Source organism: Pristiophorus japonicus, chromosome 12 (genome assembly GCF_044704955.1).
Source record: "Pristiophorus japonicus isolate sPriJap1 chromosome 12, sPriJap1.hap1, whole genome shotgun sequence".
Classification (NCBI taxonomy): domain Eukaryota; kingdom Metazoa; phylum Chordata; class Chondrichthyes; family Pristiophoridae; genus Pristiophorus; species Pristiophorus japonicus.
Genome location: NC_091988.1, coordinates 174,249,474 through 174,259,460, shown reverse-complemented (window position 1 = coordinate 174,259,460; position 9,987 = coordinate 174,249,474).

Genomic DNA, 9,987 nt, shown 5'->3' with positions numbered 1-9,987 from the left:
GGAAGTCAGTGTAAAAAGAAATGGCACGACCTTGGTCAAGTAGTTAGTGTAAGTAGTATTTCCCATTTTTTATTTAATCATAATTGTAACCTGGCTATCTGTCTGTCCCACCTTGCAGACTGACACACTCTGTAAAAAGTTATATTTTTCTCTTTGCAGAAGAAATTGGCCCACAACAAAAGGGAAGCAACTCGAACAGGAGGAGGCGTGCCCAATCTGCATCCACTGACACCCTTGGAACAAAGGGTAGCTGCTATGATGAGTCGCACATGGAGTAAAGCAATCGGTGCAGCACAAGCTGGGCCCGCACGCGAGGAAGAGGGTAAGTCCTGAAAATGCATCATGGCCCTTTAAATCAACCTGCTGCCTGGCCTGCTATGTGTGAGAGTACTCATGCCACCCACCCGGCCCCCTCCCTTGCTGTTAAGCATTTGACTGTTCTGATGTATTTTGCAGAACATGATGATGATGATGACGATGATGATGACGATGCTGCTGCTGCCAACCCTGAGGATCCTGAGGGTACAGAACAAGAACCAGTACAACCAGCTGCGGACAATCCAGACTGGATGATGGCAGCGATGACTGAAATGTCTGCAGGGGGGAGCTTCCAATTTAATGTTTATGAGACCCCATCAAGGGGCATCAGAGTTTCAACCCCTAGCATAGGTCTTGGTCCCACCATCCATGGTTGCGGGTCCCAGTGGTGCTGCTGGTATAATGCAGCATTCTACAGTCAGTGCACTACCGTCCCAGCCTACGCCTCCCTCTCGCATAGGTTCTGGTTCCACCTACTATGGTTTCGATTCCGACGCTTCGGGTCCCAGTGTTGCTGCTGATATCATGGAGCAGTTTACACCCATTCGTCCAACATCCCAGCCCATGGCTCGCACTCGAGTGCTGCCGTCTGCAACACAGAGCATCCCACCATTCCAGCCCGAGCCTCTCTCTCCAGTTCAGCCGTCTGGAACACAGAGCGTCCCACAGTCCCAGCCTGCGCTCCCTGTGTAGTGGTGCCGCTTGCAACACTGAGCATCCCACCAACCGTGCCCGTGCCTCCCAGTGTAGTGGTGCCACGAGGCAGACCCAGGCAGAGGAGAAGGAGACTGGAGACACGCTCTCCTGAGATGCAGCGTGCAACAGATGCGGCTCAGGTTGTGGCATTGGCTATGGAGACCAATGAGCTTACCCGACCACTCATCGGTGGCGTCAATGCAGTCGGTGAAGAGTTGACGGGCCTGACGGGAGAAATAGCAGTAATGACACGGGAACTTAGGGAGGGAATGTCCGAGGGAGTGCAATCGACGGCACAGGCCGTCAGGGAGGGCATGCAAGTGTCGGCACAGGCCGTCAGGGAGGGCCTGGTTGAGGTAGCTGCTGCAATAAGGGCACACAGCCCAGCCAATCAAATGACACCCCCATGAGGAAGTGAACATTCACTGAGATATGGATGAGAGATGGTTGCAGCCTTTCTTTGCTGCTTTTGTTCTTGTTCTTGATGTAGCTGTAGTAGCGTTTTTCAAATTGAAATTGTTTTGTAAGTTTTGTAACTTTACAACTTATAAGGGATCTTATGGTTTTTAAGTGATCTTATAGTGTAAATGCTCTCACATTTTTTTGTATCTTATTTAATTTTGCACCTAAAAAGTGATCCTGAAGTTTAAAAGTGTTCTTCAGAGTGTAAGATTTTTCAAAGTGAAATTGTTTTGTAAGTTTTGTAACTTTACAACTTATAAGTGATCTCAGGGTTTTCAAGTGATCTTATAGTGTAAATGCTCGCACATTCTGTAAATTATTTAATTTTGCATCTAAAAAGTGATCTTGAAGTTTAAGTGATCTTAGAGTGTAAAATTTTTCACATAGAAAGTGTTTTGTTACTTTTGTAATTTTACAAGTTTATAAGTGATCTTAAAGTTTTTAAGTGATCTTCAAGAGTCATATTAAAAAGTATAGTTTGATACAACAAATATTTTATTAGAGTGACGTTAACTTTTCAATAAAATATTTTTTCATTAAAACTGTTTCATGTTCCATTAACACAACACAACGTAGGAACAACCGCAAAGAATAAACATGTCCATGCGCAAAAGTGTTCGCAGAGCCCTCAGGCATCAGTAGTTGAAGCGTTCACGGATGAGCTGCTGGCGCAAGGCTCGAGCAATCGTTAAAGGGGCACGATGGACGGCCCTCCTCCGACCTCGTGCTCCGGCATCAGGCACTTGCATGCTTTCCTGATTGTCGTTATCATCCACATCCTGGTCTTCCGTAATACTATCATCATGCACTGGACCCTCACGTGGGTCTTCGGGTTCCACTACCAGCTCCTGCTGCCTCATGATGGCTAAGTTATGAAGCATGCAGCACACAACAGTGAAGTGACCGACCATCTCAGGAGAGTATTGCAACTGTCCTCCGGAATGGTCCAGGCATCGGAATCGCTGTTTCAATATGCCAATAGTCCTCTCAATGATGCTGCGTGTCGCAATGTGCGCCATGTTGTATTGATGGTCAGCTTCTGTCCGTGTCACGTGTAGAGGTGTCATGAGCCAGGTGGTCAGGCCGTACCCTTTGTCTCCCAGTAGCCAGCTCTGCCCTCTGGCTGCTGCTCAAACATGTCAGATAGAACGCTGTCGTGTAGGATGAACGCATCATGGGTGCTGCCAGGGTATCTCGCATCGACTGACATGATGCGCTGCTTGTCGTCACACACGAGCTGCACATTGATAGAGTGGAAACCTTTCCTATTTCGGTACTGCTCAGAATCCTCCATGGATGCTCGCAAGGCTATGTGGGTACAATCAATGCAGCCCTGTACCTTTGGGAAGCCGGCAATCCTGAAGAAGCCCACAGCCCTCTCATGGATCGCTTGTGCGGTCATTGGGAAATTGATGAAGTCATTCCTTCGCGCATAAAGTGCAGTCGTGACCTGGTAAACGCAGGTATGTATTGCACGTTGAGAGATGGCACACACATCTCCAGTTGTAGCCTGAAACGATCCCGAGGCATAGAAAGAAAGTGCAGCTGTTACCTTCACTTCAACAGACAAGGCAGTTATCCTTCTGCTTCTGGGCTGCAAATCTGCTCTCACCATATCACAGATCTCAGTGACAACTTCTCTGCGAAAACGCAGCCTTTTCACACAATCAGCCTCGCTCATGTCCAGGTACGAGCGCCTGGTTCGATATTGTCGACGTGGGTAAGGTCTCCTGCCCATCAACCTACGGGCTACGACGTTCCTGGTGCGGTGAGCTCTAATCAATTCTCTCCTATGCAGTGAATTGATGGCAAACCATTGCATAATATGTTGTGTTGACAATGCAGCACCCATTCTGCAAATTTAAATATAAAACTGTCGATGTGGCTGCCTCTCCCTGTCCAAATGGCCTCAGTCCCCCTCACAGCTCGAAGCCTGCTGCTGTATCTTTGGCTGCCTGCCTGCCTGTCCCTCCCTCTCCCTCTCGCTCCCCCCCCGTTCGCTGGAATATCGCTGAGCTGACTAAGGCTTCCACCTCAAGTGGAAAGCTGTTTGCTGCCTCGTTACTGCCTGCCCCTCCCTCCCCCCCCTCCCGTTCGCGGGAACATTGCTGAGCTGCCTGAAGCACTTTCACACAGGTAGGAAGATGGTTTATTTAATCTTTTCTTTGCTTATAAATGTTTATTCAGGTTGGATTTATTTGTATAATATTTGTATAAGTATAAATAAGGATTTATTATAGAATTTAATGACTTCCCTTCCCCCCACCTCGTTCTGGACGCCTAATTTGTAACCTGCGCCTGATTTTTTAATGTGTAGAACAGGTTTTTTCAGTTCTGCAAAAATCTTCACTTGCTCCATTCTACTTTAGTTTGGAGTACGTTTTCACTGTGGAAACTTTCAAATCAGGCGTCAGTGGCCGGACACGCCCCCTTTTGAAGAAAAAATTCTGTTCCAAAGTAGAACTGTTCTACCTGACTAGAACTGCAGAAAAAAAAAATGTGGAGAATTGCGATTTCTAAGATAGTCCGTTCTCCACCAGTTGCTCCTAAAAATCAGGCGCAAATCATGTGGAAACTTGGGCCCGTTGTCTGGTACCTCGGCGGCCATTGGAAGCACTTTGGGCGGCACTTGGGCGGGCGGAAGCCTTGATCAAAATCAGTCCCTATATGTTTTTAAAAAATTAAATGAAAAAAATCGGTTATAAAAATCATCTGCAAGATTTGTAAAAGAAACTCAGGCCTTTACATCCTAATTGATTTTATCATTAAAACCGCTGTTTCAGACACTCTGCTTTAAAAAAGATAAGATTTTGCACAACTCAAAGCTTGAACTTTAATATGAACCCATAAAAATACAGATCAGATAAAATAAAAACTGCATTTTACAACAGGCTGCATTCAAAATGTCTTCTCAGAATGTAAGTTGAGGAGTTCGGAAAGGTGGCTTGGTCAAATAGATAGTTTTGCGAAAATGTTTAAAGGTGAACAGAGGAGAAGCAAAGCGGAAGGGTTTGGAAAGATTCCAAGGATAGTACTATTATAGGACACATTTTTACAAATAATAATTGTCTTAAATATAAGTAGTTATGTGATTCAACAATATTTGTCAAAATTAGTTTTAAAGAGCTAATTTTAGAGAGCTAATATTTAGATATTGCCTCTAGGATCATCCTAAGAAACATAATGGTACTACAGTGCTGTCATCACCCATACTATCAATTTACAAAGATCATTTCTATGTAGTTGCAATTTCTGCTGTTTTTCTTGTCATCTTCGGTTGAAATCACAGTATTATTTGGGAACTTTTCAATGAGAAAGTTTGGAGTTTAGAAGTGGGGGACAATTTCTGTGACAGATTTTAAAGGGCTAGATTTTCTGGTCGGGTTTGCCTCTGTTTTGAGGCATTGAGCTCTTCTGGTGGGCAGTCAGCTTCCAGCGCCCCGCTGGGGTTTTCCGGGCCGGTTTTGGTGGGGCATTACCTCCCAGAAGATGTGAGTCGGTGTGCAACGCCCCTGGTTGCGACACCGGCTTGATTTTTGAATCCCGCCCGACCCCTAGTGCCGCGTAGCACGCCCTGCTGGGACTGCCTGTGAAAACGGGCAGTCTGACCTATACCGACTGCAGTGAAGTAAATAATGTCCACCTCAGGTAAGTGTGATTGTTTTTTTTTGCGATGTATGCTGTGTTGGCGTGGGCTATGTATTGGAAATGTTTTTGGTGGGTTTTTTCAGGTTTTTTTTTCCTCCCCAGGCATGTCTCAGAGCGCTCCCAGGCCGACTGTTTAGCTTGGGATTTTCGCATGCTCAGCCGGCCTATTGTGCAACGCCTCCCTTAGCGCTCTGCCCCACCCACAGGTCCCAGCTTTCCAATTTGGCTGACTGAGGCGCAAACTTTCCCTGGGCACAAACTTTACCCCGAATGCCCCGAAATGAGCAAAGCCGAAAATTCCCCTCAGTTTAAAATATTTGAGTAGGAACAAACAATTTAATTTTCGTTAGGAATTCTGAATATTTAAAGTTATCAAAACTATTCAGCTTTAAAGGAGTTGCATAGGAGTGTTGCTGTTTCTGCTGGTGATCACATTTGTAGAGATGAGCAACAGAAGGCACTGACGACATCAGCAACAGTAAAAATCCCATTGGGAGAGAATGTGTTTTGGCAACTGAAGTATAGTTAAGAAGAGGTGCCAGACAACATAGAAGCCTGATCCAATTATGGCCATCTAATTTTTCAGGTTCAATTCAAGGATTGGTTACAAACCAAGTGTACGTCAGTTATTCCGCCCACATGAGAGAGATTTGCTTCACCCAGTGGGCGGGATTCTGCTCCACGATCCTGAGAAAAATGCAGATGGTGAGGCCAGTTGCAGCCTCACTGTCCTGACTAAGATTTCCCCACAGCTACTGCAACCTGGACACCATTACACCCATTGGCTGCTCCTTCCCCACCTGCTGCATTCAAATGGGGGAGTGGGTGGCAGGTGATTAAGAACCTCAGAAGATTTCCCTCCCATCTGCCCCTGCCCCACGTACTGCCGCTTCCTGAGACTGCCATGAGGAAGGAGGTGCTGGAAAGCAACACCACCTTAAAAATGTATTCCCTTCCCTACCGATGCACCGTAGCTGCAGTGTGTACCATCTAACGATTCAGTGTAGCATCTCGCCAAGGCTTATAGAATCATAGAAAATTACAGCTCGGAAGGGGGTCATTTTTACCCATCGTGTCCATGCCGGCCGACCAAGAGCTATCCAGCCTAATCCCACTTACCAGCCCTTGGTCCGTAGCCCTGTATGTTACGGCACTTTAAGTGCACATCCAAGTATCTTGTAAATGTGGTAAGGGTTTCTGCTTCTACCACACTTTCAGGCAGTGAGTTTCACCCTCATGGTGAAGAAATTTCCCCACCTAAGCTCCTCTATAGCTCCCCACAATTACTTTAAATCTATGTCCCATGGTTGTTGACCCCTTGGCCAAGGGAAACAGGTCCTTCCTATCCACTCTATCCAGACCCCTCATAATTTTATATACCTCAATCAGGTCTCCCCTTAGCCTCCTCTGTTCCAAAGAAAACAGACCCAGCATCTCCAATCTTTCCTCATAGCTAAAATTCTCCAGTCCAGGCAACATTCTTGTAAATCTCCTCTGTACCTTTTCCAGTGCAATCACATCTTTCATGTAATGTGGTGACCAGAACTGCACACAGTACTCCAGCTGTGGTCTAACTAGTGTTTTATACAGTTCAATCATAACCTCCTTGTTCTTGTATTCCATGCATCAACTAATAAAGGCAAGTATTTCATATGCCTTCTTAACCACCTTATCTACCTAGCCTGCTACTTTCAGGGATCTGTGGACCTGCACTCCAAGGTCCTTTTGTTCCTCTACACTTTTCAGTGTCGTACCATTTAATGTGTATTCCCTTGCCTCGTTAGACCTCCCCAAATGCATTACCTCACAATTATCCGGATTGAATACCATTTGCCACTGTTCTGCCCACCTGATCAGTGATATCTTCTTGCAGTCCGCAGCTTTCTTCTTCATTATCAACCACAGTCTATTTTAGTGTCATCTGTAAACTTCTTAATCATACCCCCAACATTCAAGTCCAAGTCATTGATATGTACAGTGTGATGTCTGAAATCCGGAAACCTCGGGACCGAGACCGTTCCGGATTCTGGGTATTTCTAGATTTCGGAACGTCTTTGTCTGGGCCAAGGTAGATTGGGTCGGGAGTTGGGCAGGGTCAGGCGGCCGAGGTAAGGGGGGGGAGGCGAAGTCGGGCCGCCGAGGTAAGGGGGTAACGTCGAGTTGCCCAGTGCTGGGGCGAGGCTGGGCCAGGGTGAACTTGGGCCGGGTCGAGGTCGGGCCGCCGAGGGCTGGGCGAGGTTGGGCCGCCGAGGTAAGGGGCAGAGGTTGGGTTGATGAGGGCCGGGCGGAGGTCAGGCCGGGGCGTGATCGGGTCACCGAGGGCTGGGGCAGAGGTCGGGTTGATTCAGGCTGGGTGGAGGTCGAGTTGATTAGACCGGGGCAGAGGTTGTGTTGCTGAAGGCCGGGAGAGTCCGAATTTCTGAACATTTTCCGGTTTCTGGACGACCCCGCCACAGATCGGCCCGGTATCCGGATTCCGGAACATTCCGAATTTTGGAACTCCGGATTTCGGTCGCTCAACCTGTACTACAAAAAGCAAGGAACTCAGCATTGAGCTCTGCGGAGCCCCACTAGATATAGTCTTCCAGTCCCAAAAACACCCAGCAACCATTACCCTTTGCTTCCTGCCCCTGAGCCAATCTTGGATCCATGGCCACTTTGCTCTAGATCCCATGGACTTTTACTATCGTGACCAGTCTGCCATGTGGGACCTTATCAAAAGCTTTGCTAAAATCCATATACACTACATCATATGCACTGCCCTCATCAACCCTCCAGGTTACCTCCTCGAAAAATTCAATCAAGTTAGTCAGACATGATCTTCCCTTAACAAATCCATGTTTACCATCTTTGATTAATCCATGTCTTTCCAAATGAAGATTTATCCTGTGCCTCAGGAGTTTTTGCAATAATGTTCCCATCACTGAGGTTAGGCTGACTGGCCTATAATTACTTGGTCTATCCCTTTCTCCCTTTTTAAACAAAGGTACAACATTAACAGTCCTCCAGTCCTCTGGAACCACACCTGTACCCAGAGAGGACTGGAAAATGATTGTCGGAGCCTCTGCTATTTCCTCTTTTGCTTCTCTTAACAGCCTGGGATACATTTCATCCGGGTCTGGGCATTTATCCACTTTCAAAGCTTCTAAGCCCCTTAATACTTCCTCTCTCACTATGTTTATCTCGTCTAATATTTCACACTCCTCCTCCCTCATTGCAAGTCTGCATTTCTCCTCTCTTTTGTGAAAACAGATGCGAAGTATTCATTAAGAATCATACCCACGTCTTTTACCTTTATGGTCCCTAAAAGGCCCCATTCTTTCTCTAGTTATCCTCTTGCTCTTAATGTATTTATAAAACATCTTTGGGTTTTCCCTGATTTTACTTGCCAACATTCTTTTGACAGCACCTCCCAAACTTGTGGCCTCTACCAAGGACAGCAGGTGCATGGGAACATCCTTCAAATGCCCTTCCATGTCACACACCATCCCCAATTAGAAATATATCAGCATTCCTTCATTGTCGCTGGGTCAAAATCCTGGAACTCCCTCCCTAACAGTACTGTGGGAGTACCTTCGCCACAGGGAGTGCAGCAGTTCAAGAAGGCTGCTCACCACTACCTTCTCAAGGGCAATTAAGGATGGGCAATAAATATTGGCCTTGCCAAAGATCCCGTGACTGTGGAATAAAAAAGTAATTGACCTGGGTTATCTCAGTGGAGGAAGACCGACCTTCTCCTCTTCCAATCTGGCACCTAGTGTCTCTGCAAACAGTTGCAATGCTGTAGCTCATACTTCTGCCCCTTTAAATCCACTTCAGCCTCTTTAAATGCTGCAACAATGTTCCCATTGCAGCACTGCCGGCATTTCTTGGGGCCGATGTCTGGCTCCCTCATGGTTCCCTCATCCCAATGTAGAGGCCACTGGGGCATATTCAGAGATGTAGGCTGGGGTGGAATTGGAGGGGCAGGCAGAACTCCTGCCCTGCTGGAACTTCACTCAAATGAGGATAATCCCAAGCAATGGTTCCAGTACAATCTCTTGTTTAATTTTAAAATACATGTGAGGTAATTTTGCAAAGCTGTTCACCTGATTAGGTAGGAGTAAGAGTCAGTGACAAGGCTGTAAAACCATAAGGATGATTCCGAGCCTGTTCAGCCTATCACATCTGTGCCTACGCTCTGAAGGAGCAATCTACTTAAGGCTAGACTTTCCACTTTTACAGCTACCGCCCATATCTCGGCGGTATTCCGGCGGTGTACACTTCTCGACTTTTCAATTCCGCCAGAATATCGCTCAGATCCAAAGCCGCTAGTTTTGACTTTATTTCCCCGGCGGTAGCGGTATCGATCGGCGGGAGTGGTATTTTTCCTCGTGTAAGGCCGGCGTCCTTGGCAATGGCCTTACTGCACATGTGCGTTTTTTTTTCTTCTTTTCCCCGTGATTCGGGGGTCAGGGGTCACCCGACGCATGCACAGATGAGGAAGGAAGAGAGAGAGAGAGAGAAAAGAGAGACTGTCTGCCTGTTTGTTCTATGTGTTCTCATTCATTCGAGGAGAAATCACTCATCTCTATTTCTGATTCATAAAAAAAAATAGAGGTCACTTAATATAATGGATAGGGAGGATCAATTTATGGTGGAAGCTAAGGTAGGAGGGAGGAAGAGGGTAAATCGCTTCACAATGGATACCCAAGCTGCCTTGTTCCAGGGAGTGGAGGCACGTTGGAACCAATTCACCTGGGGTGATTGTGGAAAACCCACGCCGCCTGTGTACCAGCGAATATAGGCAGAGATTGCTGAGATGGTATCCTCGGTTACCTAGATCCATTGGGGGCCAGTCCAGTGCCGCAAGCACAGGAATGA